The sequence below is a fragment of the Oncorhynchus clarkii genome, chromosome 12 (assembly GCF_045791955.1).
Source record: "Oncorhynchus clarkii lewisi isolate Uvic-CL-2024 chromosome 12, UVic_Ocla_1.0, whole genome shotgun sequence".
NCBI lineage: Eukaryota > Metazoa > Chordata > Actinopteri > Salmoniformes > Salmonidae > Oncorhynchus > Oncorhynchus clarkii.
Genome location: NC_092158.1, coordinates 5,357,453 through 5,384,047, shown reverse-complemented (window position 1 = coordinate 5,384,047; position 26,595 = coordinate 5,357,453). Strand labels below are relative to the sequence as shown.

Genomic DNA, 26,595 nt, shown 5'->3' with positions numbered 1-26,595 from the left:
TGCCTGCCGTCCTGTACCTTTGCCCCACTACTCTAGATTACTGACCTCTGCCAGACCTGACCCTGAGCCTGCCATCCTGTACCTTTGCCCCACTACTCTAGATTACTGACCTCTGCCTGACCTGACGCTGAGCCTGCCATCCTGTACCTTTGCCCCACTACTCTAGATTACTGACCTCTGCCTGACCTGACGCTGAGCCTGCCATCCTGTACCTTTGCCCCCACTCTGGATTACTGACCTCTGCCTGACCTGACCCTGAGCCTTCCGTCCTGTACCTTTGCCCCCACTCTGGATTACTGACCTCTGCCTGACCTGACCCTGAGCCTGCCGTCCTGTACCTTTGCCCCACTACTCTGGAGTACCGAACCCTGCCCGCCTTGACCTGTCGTTTGCCTGTCCCTGTTGTTGTAATAAACTGTGTTACTTCGACACAGTCTGCATCTGGGTCTTACTTTAGAGCGTGATTGTTGATATAGTTGAAGTATGTCTGTGTAGCGACTACAGTGGGAATCAATATGTCTATGTTTGTCTGTGTAGCGACTACAGTGGGAATCAATATGCCTCTGTTTGTCTGTGTAGCGACTAGAGTGGGAATCAAAATGTCTGTGTAGCGACTACAGTGGGAATCAATATGCCTCTGTTTGTCTGTGTAGCGACTACAGTGGGAATCAATATGCCTCTGTTTGTCTGTGTAGCGACTAGAGTGGGAATCAATATGTCTCTGTTTGTCTGTGTAGCGACTACAGTGGGTATCAATATGTCTCTGTGTGTCTGTGTAGCGACTACAGTGGGAATCAATATGTCTCTGTTTGTCTGTGTAGTGACTACAGTGGGAATCAATATGTCTGTGTAGTGACTACAGTGGGTATGAATATGTCATTAGTGTGGGTGAAGCATTATCTGTGATTTATTGCACTATTGAATCTACAATGATTTCGTACTACACCGGCTCTGATGCTCGTCGGATGTTGCAGGGCTTGCAAACTATTACAGACTACTATGGGAAGCACAACCGCGAGCTGCCTAGTGGCACGAACCTACCAGACAAGCTAAATTAATTTTGTGCTCGTTTCGAGGCAAGTAACACTGAAACATGCAAGAGGGCACCAGCTGTTCCGGACGACTGTCTCATCACGCTCTCCGGAGCCGATGTGAGTAAGACCTTTAAACAGGTCAACATTCACAAGGCCGCAGGGCCAGGCGGTTTACCAGGACGTGAACTGCGAGCATGCGCTGACCAAGTGTCTTCAAAGCCTGGCTGTATCCTCTCTGTGTATCATTGGTTTCATACCAGCCTGTCTGTATCCTCTCTGTGTATCAGTGGTTTCATACCAGCCTGGCTGTATCCTCTCTGTGTATCAGTAGTTTCATACCAGCCTGGCTGTAACCTCTCTGTATATCAGTGTGGTTTCATACCAGCCTGGCTGTAACCTCTCTGTGTATCAGTGTGGTTTCATACCAGCCTGGCTGTATCCTCTCTGTGTATCAGTGTGGTTTCATACCAGCCTGGCTGTATCCTCTCTGTGTAACAGTGTGGTTTCATACCAGCCTGGCCGTATCCTCTCTATGTATCAGTGTGGTTTCATACCAGCCTGGCTGTATCCTCTCTGTGTATCAGTGTGGTTTCATACCAGCCTGGCTGTAACCTCTCTGTGTATCAGTGTGGTTTCATACCAGGCTGGCCGTAATGACTTTCCTCTCCCATTGAAATGAATTAAATTTCCATTTCAATTTTAAATCTCCCACATCACTCATTCTAATAAACATCTGGAGTGTGGCTTTCTGAGCAGGGTTGGTGTTCCCGCTAAAGCTGCCCCCTGTGGTGGATCACAGTGTGCCCTGTAATACCGTCCTCCATAATGGGGAGGGAGTCCTGTGTGACGGGTTGTGTGTATTGGTGTGTGTGTGTGTGTGTGTGTGTGTGTGTATGTGACTCACAGAGTGTGTGTGTCCTATGGGACAGTGACAGCCTGCCTAACCACTGGTGACATTTCAGACACCCCCCCCCCCCCTGTGCTCCTCCTACACCCCCCCCCCCCCCCCCCCCCCCCCCCCATTTGGGGAATATAATGTGTTTGGAAATGGGGCTGCCCTGTGCAGGACGGCCATCAGCTGGCTGAATACAGTGGTGCTCAATGCAGATAGGAGTCTTATGATATGATAATGATCCTAATATCAACGTTGTAGTCCCTAGTAATTATTCATCATTATCATTCATTTTTATAATAATAACACACGATCAGTTATTCCAAGGGATTTGGATTAGCATTATACAGTAAAAAGGAGTGTGTGTGAGTGTGGCATAGAGAGAGAGATTGAGTCAGATGGAGGGAGTGAGATGGGGGGGAGAGAGAGAGAGAGAGAGAGAGAGAGAGAGAGTCAGAGTCAAATGCTACCTATATCTCCACAATATAATCCCTATACTTTAATGAAGCCATCTTCTCCATCCTGGAGGGGGAAATCAATCATTTCTAGGCCCAGGGACATGAACTAGTCTGTGGCGACCTAAATGCCAGAACTGGACAAGAACCTGACACTCTCAGCACACAGGCGGACCAACACCGGCCTGCAGGTGACAGCATTCCCTCCCCAATATGTCCCCCTAGACACAACTATGACAACATAACCAACAAAAACAGGTCACAACTCCTGCAGCTCTGTCGCACGCTGGGTCTGTACATAGTCAATGGTAGAGGACTCCTATAGCTCTGTTACATCCTGGGTATGTACATAGTCAATGGTAGGGTTCCTATGGTAGGTACACCTATAGCTCTGTTACATCCTGGGTCTGTACATAGTCAATGGTAGGCTTCGAGGGGACTCCTATGGTAGGTACACCTATAGCTCTGTTACATCCTGGGTATGTACATAGTCAATGGTAGGCTTCGAGGGGACTCCTATGGTAGGTAGCTCATCTCTTGGCTGTAGTACTGTAGACTACTTTATTACTGACCTCAAACCAGAGTCTCTCAGAGCGTTCACAGTCAGCCCACGGACACCTCTATCAGATCAAAGCAAAATCACAGTCTACTTGAACCGAGCAATACTCAATCATGAGGCATCAATGCCAAAGGAACTGAGTAACATTAAGAAATGCTATAGATGGAAGGAAAGTAGTTTGGAAACCTACCAAAAAACAAATTAGGCAACAACAAATTCAATCCCTTTTAGACAACTTCCTGGGTAAAACGTTCCACTGTAATAGTGAAGGTGTAAACTTGGCAGTAGAAAATCGTAACAGTATATTTGACCTCTCAGCTTCCTTATCAAATCTAAACATCTCAAATAGAAAAAAACAAAGAAAATGAACAACAATGACAAATGGTTTGATGAAGAATGCAAAAACCTAAGAAAGACATTGAGTAACCTAACCAACCAAAAACATAGAGACCAAGAAAACCTGAGTCTACGCATTCACTATATATATATATATATATATATATATATATATATATATATATATATATATATATATATATATACTATAAACACATAAATACAGAAATACAATACGGAAAAAGAAGGAACAGCACGTCAGAAATCAGCTCAATGTAATTGAAGAATCCATTGACTCTAACCACTTCTGGGAAAATTGGAAAACACTAAACAAACAACACAAAGAATTATCTATCCAAAATGGAGATGTGTGGATAAACCACTTCTCCAGTCTTTTTGACTCTATAACAAAGAACAAACAGCAAAAACATATATATGATCAAAAACAAATCTTAGAATCAGCTATTAAAGAAGACCAGAACCCACTGAATTCTCCAATTATATTGAATGAACTACAGGACACAATAAAAACCCTCCAACCCAAAAAGGCCTGTGGTGTTGATGGTATCCTTAATGAAAAGATAAAATATACAGACCACAAATTCCAATTGGCTATACTTAAACTCTTTAACATCATCCTCAGCTCTGGCATCTTCCCCAATATTTGGAACCAAGGACTGATCACCCCAATCCACAAAAGTGGAGACAAATTTGACCCCAATAACTACCGTGGGATATGTGTCAACAGTAACCTTGGGAAAATCCTCTGCATTATTATTAACAGCAGACTTTTACATTTCCTCAGCGAAAACAATGTACTGAGCAAATATCAAATTGGCTTTTTACCAAATTATTGTACGAAATGTCCTTATTTTATTGAATTGTCCTCTGGTTTGATGAAACAAAAATAGAACTGTTTGGCCATAATGACCATCGTTATGTTTGGAGGAAAAAGGGGGAAGCTTGCAAGCCGAAGAACACCATCCCAACCGTGAAGCACGGGGGTGGCAGCATCATGTGATTTGGTGCAGGAGGGACTGGTGCAACTTCACAAAATAGATGGCATCATGAAGGCGGAAAATTACGTGGATATATTGAAGCAACATCTCAAGACATCAGTCAGGAAGTTAAAGCTTGGTCGCAAATGGGTCTTCCAAATGAACAATGATCCCATGCATACTTCCAAAGTTGTGGCAAAATGCCTTATTAAGGCCCTGACCTCAACCCTATAGAACATTTGTGGGTAGAACTGAAAAAGCGCATGCGAGCTAGGAGGCCTACAAACCTGACTCAGTTACACTAGCTCTGTCAGGAGGAATGGGCCAAAATTCACCCAACTTATTATGGGAAGCTTGTGGAAGGCTACCCAAAACATTTGACCCAAGTTAAACAATTTAAAGGCAATGCTACCAAATACTAATTGAGTGTATGTGAACTTCTGACGCACTGGGAATGTGATGAAAGAAATATAAACTGAAATAAATAATTCTCTCTACTATTATTCTGACATTTCACATTTTTTAAATAAAGTTGTGATCCTAACTGACCTAAGACAGTGAATTTTTACTAGGATTAAATGTCAGGAATTGTGAACTTTCGACTTCAACTGTATATATCTCAAATTCCAGCAGTCTATTTGGTTGAATCTGTTCATGGCTCATCTACTGTACTTGGTTGAATCTATCCATGGCTCATCTGATTGGTGGAATCTGTCCATGGCTCATCTGATTGGTTGAATCTGTCCATGGCTCATCTGATTGGTTGACTCTGTCCATGGCTCATCTGATTGGTTGAATCTGTCCATGGCTCATCTGATTGGTTGACTCTGTCAATGGCTCATCTGATTGGTTGAATCTGTCCATGGCTCATCTGATTGGTTGAATCTGTCCATGGCTCATCTGATTGGTTGACTCTGTCCATGGCTCATCTGATTGGTTGAATCTGTCCATGGCTCATCTGATTGGTTGACTCTGTCCATGGCTCATCTGATTGGTCGACTCTGTCCATGGCTCATTTGATTGGTCGACTCTGTCCATGGCTCATCTGATTGGTTGACTCTGTCCATGGCTCAACTGATTGGTTGACTCTGTCCATGGCTCATCTGATTGGTCGACTCTGTCCATGGCTCATCTGATTGGTTGACTCTGTCCATGGCTCATCTGATTGGTTGACTCTGTCCATGGCTCACTCCAAAGCTTAATATCCTGAGTCTGAGTGCATATGGTCATGTTATGGTTTATGAGATTTATCTTTCATGGTCTTGACTTTACCATCTAATACTAATGGGAGTTTGAAATGGCACCCTTTCACTACATTCCTATGTGCTCTGGCCCAGTGGTGCACACAGTGGGGGACCATGGAAAACAGTCGATCACGTGGGTTCAACTGGGAGAAATGCAGACATAGATTTAATAATATTCTGTAATCCAATGTGACAAATGTAACTGACCGTGAAGCAGTGATGTCAATGCTGTCCCCGTTACTACTGACCTCTGACCTGACCTTTGTTACCACTGCTACTCCTGACCTCTGACCTGACCTCTGTTTTTACGCTGCTGCTACTCTCTGTTGATCTTATATGCATAGTCACTTTAACTATACATCATGTACATACTACCTCAATTGGGCCGACCAACCAGTGCTTCTGCACATTGGCTAACCGGGCTATCTGCATTGTGTCCCGCCACCCGCCAACCCCTCTTTTACACTACTGCTACTCTCTGTTCATCATATATGCATATTCACTTTAACCATATCTACATGTACATACTACCTCAATCAGCCTGACTAACCGGTGTCTGTATATAGCCTCTCTACTGTATATAGCCTCTCTACTGTATATACCCTCCCTACTGTATATAGCCTCTCTACTGTATATAGCCTGTCTTTTTACTGTTGTTTTATTTCTTTACTTACCTATTGTTCACCTAATACCTTTTTTGCACTATTGGTTAGAGCCTGTAAGTAAGCATTTCACTGTAAGGTCTACTACACCTGTTGTATTCAGCATTTCACTGTAAGGTCTACACCGATTGTAATCAGCATTTCACTGTAAGGTCTACCACACCGGTTGTAATCAGCATTTCACTGTAAGGTCTACTACACCTGTTGTAATCAGCATTTCACTGTAAGGTCTACTACACCTGTTGTAATCAGCATTTCACTGTAAGGTCTACTACACCAGTTGTAATCAGCATTTCACTGTAAGGTCTACTACACCTGTTGTAATCAGCATTTCACTGTAAGGTCTACTACACCGGTTGTAATCAGCGCACGTGACAAATAAACCTTGATTTGATTTGCGACCTCACCTGACCTCTGCTACAACTACTAAACCTTGATGACCTCTGTTACCACTACTACTACTACTACTATTGACATCTGACCTTACCTCTGTTGCCACTACTACTACGGACCTCTGACCTGACTTCTGCTCCTACTACTACTACTGACCTCTGGCCTGACCTCTGTTACCACTACTACTACTACTACTGACCTCTGACCTGACCTCTGTTACCACTACTACTACTGGCCTCTGACCTGACCTCTGCTACTACTACTACTACTACTGACCTCTGACCTTACCTCTGTTGCCACTACTACTACTGACCTCTGACCTGACCTCTGCTCCTACTACTACTGACCTCAGACCTGACCTCTGTTACTACTACTACTACTACTGCTACTAGGTAGCCTAGTGGTTAGAGTATTGGGCCAGTAATTGAAAGGTTGACAAGGTAAAAATCTGTTGTTAACAGTAAACCCACTGTTCCCCGGTAGGACGTCATTATAAATAAGAATTTGTTCTTAATTGACTTGCCTAGTTAAATAAAATAAAATGTAATTCAAACACCATTAGCTGAAATATATCATCGATCCAAGATGGCGTAGCAGTGCAGACGTGTTTGTCATAGTCCCGTGTATATTTAGTTTTTGTATTTTTTGTTGTTGTATATATTTCAATATATTTCAATCTCTTTTTCAATTTTTTTATTAAATATACCTTCCAGCAATCCGCCTCACCCAATGTGATAGGGATCTGCTTTCTTTTAGACCTTATAGCTAGAACCGCCATCAGATGCTAGCCATCAGAAGTTAACAAGCTAATTAGCTACTAGCTATTTTAGTCATTGTTAGCCACTGCTAGCGGCTTTTACCTTTAGCTCAGACACCAGCCGCTTTTAGCCTGGATAATACCCGCCAGTCTGCACAGAGCGATATCAACCCTGAGCATACCGGACTGCTTTTCTCCACTACATCACCAGATTCCTGCCGTAATCTCTGGACCACTACTCCTGATCATCGCAGATAGCTGCTACCGAGGGGCCCAGCCCTGAAGCTAGCCTTGAGCCAGGTCCATCTCCCGGCCTGCTCCAGTAGACCCTATGGTCACTCGGCTACACAGCTGATGCCTCCCGGACTCTTCACTAACACAACTAGAAGCCACTACATCACTGGGTTCCTGCCGTAAACTCCTTTGCATCGGATCATCGCAGCTAGATAACCTGCTACCGACTGGCTATAGTGGCTAAGGCCCTTGTCCAAGAAACTAGCTCCAGTTAACCTCGAGCCAGGCGCATCTCACGGCTAGCAAACACAATTTATTCAGCTACAATACCTCTTTTGCCAATTGGCCTGGACCCTTTGTCGACACGGAGCCCCGCCGATCCATCACGACTGGTCTGCCAACGTAATTCCTTCCGATGTGTCCTCAACCGGACTTTTCCCGGATATCTGTGAAGACGCTTCTGCTGTCCCCGGCCTGCTAACTTTCCGAATGCCGTGTCTCCCGCTTGCTAGCATAGTAACGACTACCTAAAGGCTTCCCTGTTCCATCTATTGCTGTTCACTGGACCCTATGATCACTTGGTTACACTTATGATCACTATGATCACTTAGCTGATGCCTCCTGGACTGTTCATTAATCTCAACACTCCATTTTGTTATTTTGTTTATCTGTCGGCCCCAGTCTCGAACTCAGGCCCTGTGTATGGTTAGCTGACCCTCTCTGCCAATTCATCGCCATTTACCTGTTGTTGTTGTCTTAGCTGATTAGCTGTTGTTGTTTTACCCATTGTTGTCTTAGCTAGCTCTCCAAATCAACACCTGTGATTGCTATATGCCTTTCTCTAATGTCAATATGCTTTGTATACTGTTGTTTAGGGTAGTTATCATTGTTTTATTTTACCGCGGAGCCCCTAGTCCCACTCAACATGCCTCAGAGAGCTCTTTTGTCCCATCTCCCACATACCTAGCATAACTTGTGCCTCCAGAGAGGCAACCTCTCTTATCGTCACTCAATGCCTAGGTTTACGTCCACTGTAACCGCATCATACCATACCCTTGTCTGTACATTATGCCCTAAATCTATTCTACCATGCCCAGAAATCTGCTCCCTTTATTCTCTGTCCACAACACACTAGACGACCAGTTTTGATAGCCTTTAGCCGTACCCTCCTCCCCTGTTCCTCGGTTGATGTAGAGGTTAACCTAGGGCCTGTAGGTCCAAAAGGCGCTCTCATTTGTTGACTTCTGTAACCGTAAAAACCTTGGTTTCATGCTTGTTAACATCAGAAGCCTCCTCCCTAAGTTTGTTTTATTCACTGCTTTAGTACACTCCGCCAACCCTGATGTCCTTGCCGTGTCTGAATCCTGGCTTAGGAAGGCCACCAAAAAGTCTGAGATTTCCATCCCCAACTACAACATTTTCCATCCAGATAGAACTGCCAAAGGGGGATGAGTTGCAATCTAATGCAGAGATAGCCTGCAAAGTTCTGTTATACAATCCAGGTCAATGCCCAAACAGTTGGAGCTTCTAATTTAAAAAAATAATCTCCCCACTCCTTAGCTCCCAGCTGTGCCCTGGACACCATATGTGAATTGATTGCCCCCCATATATCTTCAGAATTCGTTCTGTTAGGTGACCTAAACTGGGATATGCTTAACACCCCGGCCGTTATACAAATGCAACTCTGTTGTTTTCAATCAGGATCTCAGAAATCACTGCCTCATTGCCTGCATCCGTTATGGGTCCGCGGTCAATCGACCACCCCTCATCACTGTCAAACACTCCCTAAAACACTTCTGCAAGCAGGCCTTTCTAATCAACCTGGTCCGGGTATCCTGGAAGGTAGAGGATGCCTGGTTGTTCTTTAAAAAGTGATTTCCTCACCATCTTTAATAAGAATGCCCCTTTCAAAAAATTGATAACTAAGAATAGATACAGTGCCTTGCGAAAGTATTCGGCCCCCTTGAACTTTGCGACCTTTTGCCACATTTCAGGCTTCAAACATAAAGATATAAAACTGTATTTTTTTGCGAAGAATCAACAACAAGTGGGACACAATCATGAAGTGGAACGACATTTATTGGATATTTCAAACTTTTTTAACAAATCAAAAACTGAAAAATTGGGCGTGCAAAATTATTCAGCCCCCTTAAGTTAATACTTTGTAGCGCCACCTTTTGCTGCGATTACAGCTGTAAGTCGCTTGGGGTATGTCTCTATCAGTTTTGCACATCGAGAGACTGAAATTTTTTCCCATTCCTCCTTGCAAAACAGCTCGAGTTCATTTTCTGAGATTCAAGTTCATGAAATTAGTTAGTTTTATCACTTTGTTACAGTTTATTAAAACATTGAAAAGAGACCATTTAAAAGTCATTTTATAAAACATTTAAACATTTATTTTTTTCATAGGAAGTGTTAAAGGGGCATGTGCTGTGGCTGGTTGAGTCCCTATCTGTCCACTACTGTATGTCAGACAGCACAAGTAACAGGACGATCTGAATCTACCATTTCATAAATCACTCAGTGAGTTATGCTTCTCTCAAAAATCAGGATATAATGCCAATACCGTTCAACTGATTTTTTTTCTGTGACGTCTGGTCTGGTTTCATCTCTACTGGATGAGTTCGGTGCTTCAGGGGGTGTTGGCAGCTCATTAAATGTTTGCTAACAGGCGGATAATAATTCTGTGGTTTAGTAATGACTCACCATTAAACCCCCTGCTGCTTATCAGAGGCTAGCTGGTGCTAAGCTACGACGCTAAGCCACAATTACTGTCCACACACACTAACCAGATGCTTCACAGCATTAAGAATCAAACTAGGAACAATGTCTCTCCAAGACAGAAGAGAGAGAGAGCGAGAGAGAGAGAGAGAGAGAGAGAGAGAGACAGAGAGAGAGAGAGAGGGTGAGTGAGTGAGTGAGTGAGTGAGTGAGTGAGTGAGTGAGTTAGTTAGTTAGTTAGTTAGTTAGTTAGTGAGTGAGTGAGTGAGTGAGTGAGTGAGTGAGTGAGTGAGGGTGTGTGTTCGTGTGTGTCCGTGTGTGTCCGTGTGTGTCCGTGTGTGTCTGTGTGTGTGTCCGTGTGTCTGTGTGTGTGTGTATACGTGTGTGTAAAATAGATGGAACCAGGTCAATAATGACTGACTGAGTAGTGATTATCCCCACACTCAACAGGAGTAATGTACACAACACAACACAACTATCATAACCCTCACAACTTTCACACAGTGCACTCCCAATAAATGATAACCCTAAACTGAGGCTGTGTCCCAAAATAGCACCATATTCCCTAAGAAGTGCACTACCTTTGACCGGAGCCCTATGGGTAGTGCACTATGTAGGGAATAGGGTGCCATTTGGGACTCATACTGAGCTATTGACATTGTCTTGACTAAATTAATTGGGCTGCTAAAAGCCTTAATGAGGCTCATTGAAGTCATTATTATAGAAAATAACAAACATTCATTATCCCAATCACAGCCACTAAGGCTATGTCTCAAATGGCATCCTATGCCCGACATAGTGTTATGGGTTCTGATCAAAAGTAGTTCACTATATAGGGGGAAAAGGGTAATATTTGGGCTGCAGACTAGGTTATTAAGGGCCTGCATTCATTCATACACACCTAATGAATCAGCTCAAAGTGTTATGGTTTAGAAAGATAACTCTAGTGAGATAAATAACAAGGTTATAGGGTACACTGTATAATGCAGTAGTATGTCTGGGTTATAGGGTACACTGCAAGATGCAGTAGAATGTCTGGGTTATAGGTACACTGCATAATGCAATAGTATGTCTGGGTTATAGGTACACTGCATAATGCAGTAGTATGTCTGGGTTATAGGGTACACTGCAAGATGCAGTAGTATGTCTGGGTTATAGGGTACGCTGCATAATGCAGAGGTATGTCTGGGTTATAGGGTACACTGCATAATGCAGTAGTATGTCTGGGTTATAGGGTACACTGCATAATGCAGTAGTATGTCTGGGTTATAGGGTACACTGCATAATGCAGTAGTATAGTATGTCTGGGTTATAGGTACACTGCATAATGCAGTAGTATGTCTGGGTTATAGGTACACTGCATAATGCAGTAGTATGTCTGGGTTATAGGGTACACTGCATAATGCAGTAGTATAGCTGGGTTATTTATAGGGTACACTGCATAATGCAGTAGTATGTCTGGGTTATAGGGTACACTGCATAATGCAGAAGTATGTCTGGGTTATAGGGTACACTGCATAATGCAGTAGTATGTCTGGGTTATAGGGTACACTGCATAATGCAGTAGTATGTCTGGGTTATAGGGTACACTGCATTATGCAGTAGTATAGTATGTCTGGGTTATAGGGTAGACTGCTTAATGTAGTAGTATGTCTGGGTTATAGGGTAGACTGCATAATGCAGTAGTATAGTATGTGTCTGGGTTATGGGTACACTGCATAATGAAGTAGTATAGCTGGGTTATAGGCTACACTGCATAATGCAGTAGTATAGCTGGGTTATAGGGTACACTGCATAATGCAGTAGTATAGCTGGGTTATAGGCTACACTGCATAATGCAGTAGTATAGCTGGGTTATAGGGTACACTGCATGATGCAGTAGTATAGTATGTCTGGGTTATAGGTTACACCTCGTAATGCAGTAGTATGTCTTGGTTATAGGGTACACTGCATTATGCAGTAGTATGTCTGGGTTATAGGGTACACTGCATAATGCAGTAGTGAAGCATGTCTGGGTTGTAGGGTACACTGTGTAATGCAGTAGTATAGCTGGGATATAGGGTACACCTCGTAATGCAGTAGTATGTCTGGGTTATAGGGTACACTGCATAATGCAGTAGTATAGTATGTCGGGGTTATAGGGTACACTGCATAATGCAGTAGTATAGCTGGGTTATAGGGTACACTGCATAATGCAGTAGTATGTCTGGGTTATAGGGTACACTGCATGATGCAGTAGTATAGCTGGGTTATAGGGTACACTGCATAATGCAGTAGTATGTCTGGGTTATAGGGTACACTGCATTATGCAGTAGTATAGTATGTCTGGGTTATAGGGTACACTGCTTAATGCAGTAGTATGTCTGGGTTATAGGGTACACTGCATAATGCAGTAGTATAGTATGTGTCTGGGTTATGGGTACACTGCATAATGCAGTAGTATAGTATGTCGGGGTTATAGGGTACACTGCATAATGCAGTAGTATAGTATGTCGGGGTTACAGGGTACACTGCATAATGCAGTAGTATAGCTGGGTTATAGGGTACACTGCATAATGCAGTAGTATGTCTGGGTTATAGGGTACACTGCATGATGCAGTAGTATAGCTGGGTTATAGGGTACACTGCATAATGCAGTAGTATAGTATGTCTGGGTTATAGGGTACACCTCGTAATGCAGTAGTATGTCTGGGTTATAGGGTACACTGCATTATGCAGTAGTATATTATGTCTGGGTTGTAGGGTACACTGCATAATGCAGTAGTATGTCTGGGTTATAGGGTACACTGCATAATGTAGTAGTATAGTATGTCTGGGTTATATGGTACACTGCATGATGCAGTAGTATAGCTGGGTTATAGGGTGCACTGCAATAATGCAGTAGAATGTCTGGGTTATAGGGTACACTGCATAATGCAGTACTATAATATGTTTGGGTTATGGGTACACTGCATAATGCAGTAGTATAGCATGTCTGGGTTATAGGTACACTGCATAATGCAGTAGTATAGTTAGTATGTGTCTGGGTTATAGGTACACTGCATAATGCAGAAGTATAGCATGTCTGGGTTATATGTACACTGCATAATGCAGTAGTATAGTATGTGTCTGGGTTATAGGGTACACTGCATAATGCAGTACTATAGTATGTCTGTGTTATAGGTACACTGCATAATGCAGTAGTATAGCATGTCTGTGTTATAGGTACACTGCGTAATGCAGTAGTATGTCTGGGTTATAGGGTACACTGCATAATGCAGTACTATAAAATGTCTTGGTTATAGGTACACTGCATAATGCAGTAGTATAGCATGTCTGGGTTATTGGTACACTAAATAATGCAGTACTATAGTATGTCTGGGTTATAGGTACACTGCATAATGCAGTAGTATAGTATGTGTCTGGGTTATAGGTACACTGCATAATGCAGTAGTATAGTATGTGTCTGGGTTATAGGTACACTGCATAATGCAGTAGTATAGTATGTGTCTGGGTTATAGGTACACTGCACAATGCAGTAGTATAGCATGTCTGGGTTATAGGTACACTGCATAATGCAGTAGTATAGTTAGTATGTGTCTGGGTTATAGGTACACTGCATAATGCAGTACTATTAAATGTCTGGGTTATAGGTACACTGCATAATGCAGTAGTATAGCATGTCTGGGTTATAGGTACACTGCATAATGCAGTACTATAGTATGTCTGGGTTATAGGGTACACTGCATAATGCAGTAGTATAGTATGTGTCTGGGTTATAGGTACACTGCATAATGCAGTAGTATAGTATGTCCGGGTTGAGATGTCTGTAAATGGAGATGATTGACACTGGCTGGACGGCTATGTTTAAAACGAGGTAAACACTCCACATCTGTAGTCCTCTGTTAGCCTTGTCCCAGGTCTGTTTGTAATGTCTGTTAGCCTGGTCCCAGGTCTGTTTGTACTGTCTGTTAGCCTGGTCCCAGGTCTGTTTGTACTGTCTGTTAGCCTGGTCCCAGGTCTGTTTTTACTGCCAGTTAGCCTGGTCCCAGGTCTGTTTGTACTGTCTGTTAGCCTGGTCCCAGGTCTGTTTGTACTGTCTGTTAGCCTGGTCCCAGGTCTGTTTGTACTGTCTGTTAGCCTGGTCCCAGGTCTGTTTGTACTGCCAGTTAGCCTGGTCCCAGGTCTATTTGTACTGTCTGTTAGCCTGGTCCCAGGTCTGTTTGTACTGTCTGTTAGCCTGGTCCCAGGTCTGTTTGTACTGCCAGTTAGCCTGGTCCCAGGTCTATTTGTACTGTCTGTTAGCCTGGTCCCAGGTCTGTTTGTACTGTCTGTTAGCCTGGTCCCAGGTCTGTTTGTACTGTCTGTTAGCCTGGTCTCAGGTCTGATTGTACTGTCTGTTAGCCTGGTCCCAGGTCTGTTTGTACTGTCTGTTAGCCTGGTCCAAGGTCTGTTTGTACTGTCTGTTAGCCTGGTCCCAGGTCTGTTTGTACTGTCTGTTAGCCTGGTCCCAGGTCTGTTTGTACTGTCTGTTAGCCTGGTCCCAGGTCTATTTGTACTGCCAGTTAGCCTGTTCCCAGGTCTGTTTTTACTGCCAGTTAGCCTGGTCCCAGGTCTGATTGTACTGTCAGTTAGCCTGGTCCCAGGTCTGTTTGTACTGTCTGTTAGCCTGGTCCCAGGTCAGTTTGTACTGTCTGTTAGCCTGGTCCCAGGTCTGTTTGCTCTGTCTGTTAGCCTGGTCCCAGGTCTATTTGTACTGTCTGTTAGCCTGGTCCCAGGTCTGTTTGTACTGTCTGTTAGCCTGGTCCCAGGTCTGTTTGTACTGTCTGTTAGCCTGGTCCCAGGTCTGATTGTACTGTCTGTTAGCCTGGTCCCAGGTCTGTTTGTACTGTCTGTTAGCCTGGTCCCAGGTCTGTTTTTACTGCCAGTTAGCCTGGTCCCAGGTCTGTTTGTACTGTCAGTTAGCCTGGTCCCAGGTCTGTTTGTACTGTCTGTTAGCCTGGTCCCAGATCAGTTTGTACAGTCTGTTAGCCTGGTCCCAGGTCTGTTTGTACTGTCAGTTAGCCTGGTCCCAGGTCTGTTTTTACTGCCAGTTAGCCTGGTCCCAGGTCTGTTTGTACTGTCAGTTAGCCTGGTCCCAGGTCTGTTTGTACTGTCTGTTAGCCTGGTCCCAGATCAGTTTGTACTGTCAGTTAGCCTGGTCCCAGGTCTGTTTGTACTGTCTGTTAGCCTGGTCCCAGATCAGTTTGTACTGTCTGTTAGCCTGGTCCCAGGTCTGTTTGTACTGTCTGTTAGCCTGGTCCCAGATCAGTTTGTACTGTCTGTTAGCCTGGTCCCAGGTCTGTTTGTACTGTCAGTTAGCCTGGTCCCAGGTCTGTTTGTACTGTCTGTTAGCCTGGTCCCAGATCAGTTTGTACTGTCAGTTAGCCTGGTCCCAGGTCTGTTTGTACTGTCTGTTAGCCTGGTCCCAGATCAGTTTGTACTGTCTGTTAGCCTGGTCCCAGGTCTGTTTGTACTGTCAGTTAGCCTGGTCCCAGGTCTGTTTTTACTGCCAGTTAGCCTGGTCCCAGGTCTGTTTGTACTGTCAGTTAGCCTGGTCCCAGGTCTGTTTGTACTGTCTGTTAGCCTGGTCCCAGGTCTGTTTGTACTGTCTGTTAGCCTGGTCCCAGGTCTGTTTGTACTGTCTGTTAGCCTGGTCCCAGGTCTATTTGTACTGCCAGTTAGCCTGTTCCCAGGTCTGTTTTTACTGCCAGTTAGCCTGGTCCCAGGTCTGATTGTACTGTCAGTTAGCCTGGTCCCAGGTCTGTTTGTACTGTCTGTTAGCCTGGTCCCAGGTCAGTTTGTACTGTCTGTTAGCCTGGTCCCAGGTCTGTTTGCTCTGTCTGTTTGCCTGGTCCCAGGTCTATTTGTACTGTCTGTTGGCCTGGTCCCAGGTCTGTTTGTACTGTCTGTTAGCCTGGTCCCAGGTCTGTTTGTACTGTCTGTTAGCCTGGTCCCAGGTCTGATTGTACTGTCTGTTAGCCTGGTCCCAGGTCTGTTTGTACTGTCAGTTAGCCTGGTCCCAGGTCTGTTTGTACTGTCTGTTAGCCTGGTCCCAGATCAGTTTGTACAGTCTGTTAGCCTGGTCCCAGGTCTGTTTGTACTGTCAGTTAGCCTGGTCCCAGGTCTGTTTTTACTGCCAGTTAGCCTGGTCCCAGGTCTGTTTGTACTGTCAGTTAGCCTGGTCCCAGGTCTGTTTGTACTGTCTGTTAGCCTGGTCCCAGATCAGTTTGTACTGTCAGTTAGCCTGGTCCCAGGTCTGTTTGTACTGTCTGTTAGCCTGGTCCCAGATCAGTTTGTACTGTCTGTTAGCCTGGTCCCAGGTCTGTTTGTACTGTCAGTTAGCCTGGTCCCAGGTCTGTTTTTACTGCCAGTTAGCCTGGTCCCAGATCAGTTTGTACTGTCAGTTAGCCTGGTCCCAGGTCTGTTTGTACTGTCTGTTAGCCTGGTCCCAGATCAGTTTGTACTGTCTGTTAGCCTGGTCCCAGGTCTGTTTGCTCTGTCTTGCCAACTCCCATGGTTAGTGTTTCCAACAAGGCAGAGAGAAAGATAGAAATAACAGAAAAATAAATAGACACACAATGAGTAACGATAACTTGACTATATAGACAGAGCACCAGTATAGAGTCAATGTGTAAACAATTTCTTGGCTATATAGACGGAGTACCAGTACAGAGTCAACGAGTAAACGATACCTTGGCTATATAGACGGAGTACCAGTACAGAGTTGATGTGCAGGGATATGAGGTAGTTGTGGTAGATTTGTACATACAAGTAGGGATAAAGTGACTAGGCAACTGGATCGATAATAAACAGTAGCAGCAATGTATGTGATGAGTCATAGTTAGTTCAATGGGAGATCAATGCAGATTGTCCGGGTAGCCATTTAGCAGTATTGTTTAGCAGTCTTACGGCTTGGGGGTAGAAGCTGTTCATAGTTCTGTTGGTTCCAGACTTGGTGCATCGGTACCCCTTGCCGTGCGGGAAGCGGAGAAAGCAGTCTATGACTTGGGTGGCTGGATTCTACATTTCTGACACCGCCTGGTATAGAGGTCCTGGATGGCAGGGAGCTCAGCCCCAGGAATGCACTGGGCCGTCCGCACCACCATCTGTAGCATCTGGCGGTCGGATGCCAAGCAGTGTCAAACCAGGCGGTGATGCAGTCAGTCAAGATGCTCTCGATGGTGCAGTTGTATAACTTTTTAAGGATCTGAGGGCCCATGTCAAATCTTTTCAGCCTCCTGAGGGGTGGAAGAGCCGTTGTCGTGTTCTCTTCACGACTGTTGTGTGGACCACGTTAATTCCTTAGTGATGTGGGACACAGAGGAACTTGAAGCTCCTCTCGACCCGCTCCACTACAGCCCAGTCGATGTGGAATGGGGGCGTGGCTCGGCACACCGTTTTCCTGTATTTCACGTTCTGCTCTTTTGCTGCCGTTGAAGGAAAGGCTGCTGCCTTGGCACCACAAATAAGCAGCACAAACAGTACTGTTGCATGATGTTATATTACTATTGCCTCTTGTACTATAGGGAAATACCTCTACTTCTCACCGTGATAACAAAAAAGCACAACAAAATAAAATGTAAATAATATTTTCAGAATGTTATATTACACTTTCACACTAGCCTTATACAGAAGGAAACATATTTTCCAAGAAATGTCCTGAGCTCTGTAATGTGTTTTAAATTGCTTGACCAAAAACAATAGCCCCCCCCCCCCATGTTTTGGGGCTGTTGCTGGGCAACACGGACTTTCAACTACCTCCAAAGATTTTCTATGGGGCTGAGATCTGGAGACTGGCTAGGCCACTCCAGGACCTTGAAATGCTTCTTACGAAGCCACTCCTTCGTTGCCCGGGCGGTGTGTTTGGGATCATTGTCATGCTTAAAGAACAAGCCACGTTTCATCTTCAATGCCCTTGCTGATGGAAGGAGGTTCTCACTCAAAATCTCACGATACATGGCCCCATTCATTCTTTCCTTTACACAGATCAGTCGTCCTGGTCCCTTTGCAGAAAAACAGCCCAAAAGCATGATGTTTCCACCCCCATGCTTCACAGTAGGTATGGTGTTCTTTGGATGCAACTCAGCATTCTTTGTCCTCCAAACACGACGAGTTGAGTTTTTACCAAAAAGTTATATTTTGGTTTCATATGACCATATGACATTCTCCCAATCTTCTTCTGGATCATCCAAATGCTCTCTAGCAAACTTCAGACGGGCGGGGGGGGGGGGGGGGGGGGTTGGTATCTGTAGGGGCCAGAGGGAGTGATGAGAATCTCTAATCTGTTTGTGGGTGATAGGAGAGACTTGGGGAGGCACGGTGAGCATATGAAAGAGTTACGGGCATGACTTTGCATTAATGACAATGAGAAGAGGAAGTGACAACATAAAATATAACCAATTAACCCACCTAACCAGGAAGCACCAGCCAACCAGCCACCTAACCAGGAAGCAGCAGCCAACCAGCCAGGAGGGACCAGCCAACCAGCCAGTCAGCCAGGAAGCACCAGACAAACAGCCAGTCAACCAGGAAGCACCAGCCAACCAGCCACCTAACCAGGAAGCACCAGCCAACCAGCCAGTCAACCAGGAAGCACCAGCCAACCAACCAATGTTTACATACTCAGAGAAATGTAGGCTATAATCCACAGACAATACATCCTGGTCTACAATCCACAGACAATACATCCTGGTCTACAATCCACAATCAATACACCCTGGTCTACACTGTACAGACAATACATCCTGGTCTACAATCCACAGACAATACATCCTGGTCTACAATCTACAGACAATACATCCTGGTCTACAATCTACAGACAATACATCCTGGTCTACAATCTACAGACAATACATCCTGGTCTACAATCTACAGACAATACATCCTGGTCAACAATCAACAGAATAAATTAATTAAGTATGTGTGGATTATTAGCAGTAGGATAATATGAAAACTCTTCACAAATAACAAGGGATCAGAAACTGAAATTAAATGGCAAGTGGAATTTTAAAAGAAATACTCACAACAGAAACCTGTTTTCAGTGTGAAAGAAGAAAGAGGAAGGAAGTGCTTTATTATGAAATAGTTTTTTTAAATTATATATATATTTTTTTATTGAATATCCGAAACATACAATATAACTGTAGTGAAGCAGCTCAATAACAACACCATACCAGTGTCTGCCTGTTTGGCCCCTGTCATCGGATGGGGCCACAGTGTCTCCTGACCCCTCCTGTCTCAGCCTCCAGTATTTATGCTGCAGTAGTTTATGTGTCGGGGGGCTAGGGTCAGTTTGTTATATCTGGAGTACTTCTCCTGTCTTATCCGGTGTCCTGTGTGAATTTAAGTATGCTCTCTCTAAATCCCTCTTTCTTTCTCTCTCTCTGAGGACCAGAGCACTAGGACCATGCCTCAGGACTACATGGCATGATGACTCCTTGCTGTCCCCAGTCCACCTGGTCGTGCTGCTGCTCCAGTTTCAACTGTTCTGCCTGCGGCTATGGAACCGTGACCTGTTCACCAGACGTGCTGTTTTCAACTCTCTAGAGACAGCAGGAGCGGTAGAGATACTCTTAATGATCGGCTATGAAAAGCCAACTGACATTTACTCCTGAGGTGCTGACTTGCTGCACCCTTGACAACTACTGTGATTATTATTATTTGACAATGCTGGTAATTTATGAACATTTGAACATCTTGGCCATGTTCTGTTATAATATCCACCCGGCACAACCAGAAGAGGACTGGCCACCCCTCATAGCCTGGTTCCTCTCTATCCTGGTTCCTCTCTAGGTTTCTTCCTAGGTTTTGGCCTTTCTAGGGAGTTTTTCCTAGCCACTGTGCTTCTACATTTGCATTGCTTGCTGTTTGGGGTTTTAGGCTGGGTTTCTGTATAGCACTTTGAGATATCAGCCGATGTAAGAAGGGCTATATAAATACATTTGATTTGATTTTGATCCAACAGACTCCCATACCAAGAGACACACGGAAGCATCCAGGGTCAATACCCTGCTCAAGGGCACATTGACAGATCTCTCATTAAGCTAAAAAACGTGATCCAGAACCCTCCAAGATCCCCCCAACAGTTCCCCAATAGCTGTCCCTCAACCATCCGAGACCCCTCCCACAGTCCCCCCCAGGAAGAAAAATACAAAAATACAATGAATTCCATTCCCCACCCCCAGGAACCCCCCAATGCACCAACAACCTAGAGAATGAACTCCCACCCCCAGGAACCCCCCAATGCACCAACAACCAAGAGAATGAACCCCCACCCCCAGGAACCCCCCCAATGCACCAACAACCAAGAGAATTGACTAAAGAGACAAAAGAAAACAGCAAACAAGAATGAAACAAAATAAATAACCTTAAAAAAAATCCAACAAAGGACATCAAGGACAACTGAAATCACAACAGCAATGCCAACTGGATATGTTTGTGTGTGTTCTTGTATGTGTGTACTTGAATGAGAGTGTGTGTATATGCATGCAAACCAACATCAGTTGTAAAAAAAACTCAGTGTCATTCAAACATATTGTTACTGTTTTATACTGTTAATTAAAACAAATCTTTGAACATCATTCTGTCTCCCACACAGCAACTCCACTCCCACTTGTCTCCTATTCCACATCCCAACCCTCAGCTTCCCTCAGCCCATCCCATCCCAACCCTCAGCTTCCCTCAGCCCATCCCATCCCAACCCTCAGCTTCCCTCAGCCCATCCCATCCCAACCCTCAGCTTCCCTCAGCCCATCCCATCCCAACCCTCAGCTTCCCTCAGCCCATCCCATCCCAACCCTCAGCTTCCCTCAGCTCATCCCATCCCAACCCTCAGCTACCCTCAGCCCATCCCATCACAACCCTCAGCTTCCCTCAGTTATATTTAATAATCTCAACCCACCCAATTCATATTCATTATATAGATGTGCACGTTTTATGTTGTCTGGTTTAGCGTCCCAAACAAAATATGTTTTGCACCTATGATTTGCACCATAAGTAAGTGAGTAAACTGAGATATGACTAAGGAGTTAATCAGGGCAATTTTGTCTATAAATAGACAGGTATTTACCTCTCCATGGTTGCATGATCTTGTCTATTTTTACAAGTTTTCTATTGAAATTCATTGTGGAGAGCTTGTTTATATATTTTGGGATATGAATACCGAGTATGTCTACTTCACCATCAGCCCATATTATAGGTAAACTGCAGGGTAATGTAAAAGTTGTATTTTTTAGAGATCCAGTACGTAATATTGTACACTTATCATAATTGGGTTTTAGTCCAGAGAGTACAGAAAAGTTATCTAGATCTTTAATGAGACATTGCAGGGATCTAGCTTGCGGACTTAATATAAAACTTGAGTCATCGGCATACGTGGACACCTTTGTTTTTAAGCCTTGGATTTCTAATCCTCTAATGTTGTTTTTAGATCTGATTTTAATAGATAGCATTTCGATGGCCATAACGAATAGATATGGTGACAGCGGACACCCTTGTTTAACTCCTCTTGACAATTCAAAACTCTCTGAGAAGTAGCAGTTATTCACTATTTTACACCTGGGGTTGCTATACATTATTTTTTTACCCATTTTAAAAGAGAATTATCGAAATATAAAATATCCAGGCATTTATAAATAAAATCCAGTCTTACTTTATCAAATGCCTTTTCAAAATCCGCTATAAATACCAGTCCTGGCTTCTTACATGTTTCATGATGTTCTATTATTTTTAGTAGTTGTTGTATATTATCTCCAATCTATTGTCCATGTAAAAAACCTGTCTGATGAACAATACCTGGTAAAACCCTTTTAATTCTGAGTGCTATGCATGTCGCTAGTATTTTTGCATCACAACATTGAAGTGTAAGGGGCCTCCAGTTTTTTAGATAGACTGGGTCTTTATATTTGCCATCTGGGTCGTGTTTTAATAACAGAGAAATCAGACCTTCCTGCTGAGTACCTGACATACTACCATTTCATTAGGAGTAGTTAAAACAATCTAACAATGGAGCTTTTAGTATATAAAAAAATACTTGATATACCTCTAGCGGGATGCCATCAAGCCTTGGGGTTTTTCCAGACTGAAAGGATTTAATAGCCTCAAAAAGTTATTCCTCTGTAATTTGGCCTTCGCACTGATCTTTCTGTACATTTGTTAATTTTCCATTTTTTATATTATTTGGAAATAATTCCTTACCGTAATCTTCATTCAGTGGGAAAGGATGAGACGGAAAAGAGAACATCTTTTAAAATATCATTCAGAGAATCATCGATCATCGATCATCGTCTTCAGTAACGAGTTTCTGCAAAGTCTTCTTATTAGCGTTCCTGTTTTGGAGATTCAGGAAGAATTTTGTTACATTTTCTCCATATTCCATCCAGTTTGTTTCATTTTTGTAATAGATTACATTAGATTGTTCTTGAATAAGTTCCTCAAGTTATTTTTGTTTTTCCTCTAACATATTTTGTAAAGGTAAAGGTTAGGAGGATTATCGACAAAGGTTAGGAGAATTATCAACAAAGGTTAGGAGAACAAACAACAAAGGCTAGGTGAATTATCGACAAAGGCTAGGTGAATTATCGACAAAGGCTAGGTGAATTATCGACAAAGGCTAGGTGAATTTACGTAGCAGGTTAGTCGGTGAATTGTGTTAAGTTTAGAATAAGGGTTATGGGATGCTACAGTTGTTCCCGACCAAACTGACCATGCAGCCTTTGGAACGCTAGACTGTCGCGGATTACGCCCACCCATCCCCCTGAACAACCTCCCTCATTTCGATTTTGTCTAATGTAACTAGACCATTAGTAGGTGTCATACGTCTTGGAGGTGCTCAGAAATACATCAAGTATATTTCATATGGCTCTGACGCCAGCTTGAGTGCTCTCTGTGTGAGATAACACAAATCCCCACCATAAGTGTTCTTCAGCCCCGCCATCTGCCACAGTAACTATCCTTCACTGAGAGAGAAGAGAGGGGGGGGGGGGGGAGGATGAGAGAGAGAGAGAGAGAGAGAGAGAAGGGGGGGGTGGCATGGGGAGAGGATAGAGAGAGAGAGAGAGAGCAGTTCTCTTCTCCAAATCCATCTGTGGCAGATTATATCCACAGTCCGCTCTCTCCGCTCTCCTCTCTCCACCCCTCTCTCCTCTCTCCATCTCTCTCATGTCACTCCATCTCTCTTTCCATCCCTCTCTCATCTCTCATCCCGCTCTCCTCTCTCCATCCCTCTCTCCTCTCTCCATCCCTCTCCTCTCTCCATCCCTCCCTCCTCTCTCCATCCCTCTCTCATCTCTCCATCCCCCTCTCCTCTCTCCATCCCTTGCTCCTCTCTCCACCCCTCTCTCATCTCTCCATCCCTCTCTCCATCCCTCTCTCATCTCTCCGTCCCTCTCATGTCGATCCATCTCTCTCTCCATCCCTGTCATGTTGCTCCATCTCTCTCTCCATCCCTTTCCCCTCTCTCCTCTCTGCATCCCTCTCTCCTCTCTCCATCTCTCTCTCCTCTCTCCATCCCTCTCTCCTCTCTCCATCCCTCTCTCCTCTCTCTATCCCTCTCTTATCTCTCCATCCCTCTCTCCATCCCTCTCTATTCTCTACATCCCTCTCTTTTCTTTCCATCCCTCTCTCATCTCTCCATCCCTCTCTCCTCTCCATCCCTCTCATGTTGCTCCATCTCTCTCTCCATCCCTTTCCCCTCTCTCCTCTCTCCATCCCTCTCTCCTCTCTCATCCCTCTCTCATCTCTCCATCCCTCTCTATTCTCTCCATCCCTCTCTCCTCTCTCCATCCCTCTCTCATCACTCCATCCCTCTCTTCTCTCTCCATCCCTCTCTCCTCTTTCCATCCCTCTCTCATCTCTCCATCCCTCTCTCCTCTTTTCATCCCTCTCTCCATCCCTCTCTCCTCTCTCCATCCCTCTCTCCTCTTTTCATCCCTCTCTCATCTCTCCATCCCTCTCTCCTCTTTCCATCCCTCTCTCCTCTCTCCATCCCTCTCTCCTCTTTTCATCCCTCTCTCCATCCCTCTCTCATCTCTCCATCCCTCTCTCCTCTCTCCATCTCTCTCTCCTCTCTCCATCCCTCTCTCCTCTCTCCATCCCTCTCTCCTCTCTCCATCCCTCTCTCCTCTTTTCATCCCTCTCTCCATCCCTCTCTCATCTCTCCATCCCTCTCTTCTCTCCTCCATTCAAAAAGCCATTACTACCACAGCAGTCCCCATCAGAATTATAGCATGACCCAATAACTAATGTGCAAAACATGTGGGAAGGCCTCTGATTCCTGCTTCTTCTCCAAGTATACGTCCCACATGGCACCCTGTTCCCTATATAGTGCACTACTTTAGACCAGAGCCCTATGGAACCCTATCCCCTATATAGTGCACTACTTTAGACCAGAGCGTATCGGCAGTATGGTGATAATATGTATCGGCAGTATGGTGATAATACGTATCGGCAGTATGGTGATAATATGGTATCGGAAGTATGGTGATAATATGTATCGGCAGTATGGTGATAATATGGTATCGGCAGTATGGTGATAATATGTATTGGCAGTATGGTGATAATATGGTATCGGCAGTATGGTGATAACATGGTATCGGCAGTATGGTGGTAATATAGTATCAGCAGTATGGTGATAATATCATGTGGTGATAATATCGTATCGGCAGTTTGGTGATAATATGGTATCGGCAGTATGGTGGTAATATGTTATCGGCAGTATGGTGATAACATGGTATCGGCAGTATGGTGGTAATATGGTATCGGCAGTATGGTGATAATATGGTATCGGCAGTATGGTGATAATATGGTATCGCAGTATGGTGATAATACGTATCGGCAGTATGGTGATAATATGGTATCGGCAGTATGGTGATAATATGGTATCGGCAGTATGGTGATAATATGGTATCGGCATTATGGTGATAATACGTATCGGCAGTATGGTGATAATATGGTATCGGCAGTATGGTGATAATATGGTATCGGCAGTATGGTGATAATATGGTATCGGCGGTATGGTGATAATATGGTATCGGCAGTATGGTGGTAACATGGTATCGGCAGTATGGTGATAATATGGTATCGGCAGTATGGTGATAATATGGTATCGGCAGTATGGTGATAATATGGTATTGGCAGTATGGTGACAATATGGTATTGGCAGTATGGTGATAATATGGTATCGGCAGTACGGTGATAATATGGTATCGGCAGTATGGTGATAATATGGTATCGGCAGTATGGTGGTAATATGGTATCGGCAGTATGGTGATAATATGGTATCGGCAGTATGCTGATAATATGGTATCGGCAGTATGGTGATAATATGGTATCGGCAGTATGGTGATAATATGGTATCGGCAGTATGGTGATAATACGTATCGGCAGTATGGTGATAATATGGTATCTGAAGTATGGAGATAATACGTATCGGCAGTATGGTGATAATATGGTATCGGCAGTATGGTGATAATATGGTATCGGCAGTATGGTGATAATATCGTGTGGTGATAATATCGTGTGGTGATAATATTATGTGGTGATAATATCGTGTGGTGATAATATGGTATCGGCAGTATGGTGATAATATGGTATCGGCAGTATGGTGATAATATGGTATCGGCAGTATGGTGATAATACGTATCGGCAGTATGGTGATAATATGGTATCGCAGTATGGTGATAATACGTATCGGCAGTATGGTGATAATATGGTATCGGCAGTATGGTGATAATATGGTATCGGCAGTATGGTGATAATATGGTATCGGCATTATGGTGATAATACGTATCGGCAGTATGGTGATAATATGGTATCGGCAGTATGGTGATAATATGGTATCGGCAGTATGGTGATAATATGGTATCGGCGTTATGGTGATAATATGGTATCGGCAGTATGGTGGTAACATGGTATCGGCAGTATGGTGATAATATGGTATCGGCAGTATGGTGATAATATGGTATCGGCAGTATGGTGATAATATGGTATCGGCAGTATGGTGATAATACGTATCGGCAGTATGGTGATAATATGGTATCTGAAGTATGGTGATAATACGTATCGGCAGTATGGTGATAATATGGTATCGGCAGTATGGTGATAATATGGTATCGGCAGTATGGTGATAATATCGTGTGGTGATAATATCGTGTGGTGATAATATCGTGTGGTGATAATATCGTGTGGTGATAATATGGTATCGGCAGTATGGTGATAATATGGTATCGGCAGTATGGTGATAATATGGTATCGGCAGTATGGTGATAATATGTATCGGCAGTATGGTGGTA

At 44.0% G+C, this 26,595-nt stretch overlaps 1 protein-coding gene across 1 annotated transcript in view; it reads right to left on the bottom strand.

The window, feature by feature from the left end:
- Window positions 1–26,595, bottom strand: part of LOC139421845 (DCC netrin 1 receptor) — a 729,366-nt gene that overhangs the window by 440,967 nt on the left and 261,804 nt on the right. The gene's annotated exons all lie outside the window — the stretch shown is intronic.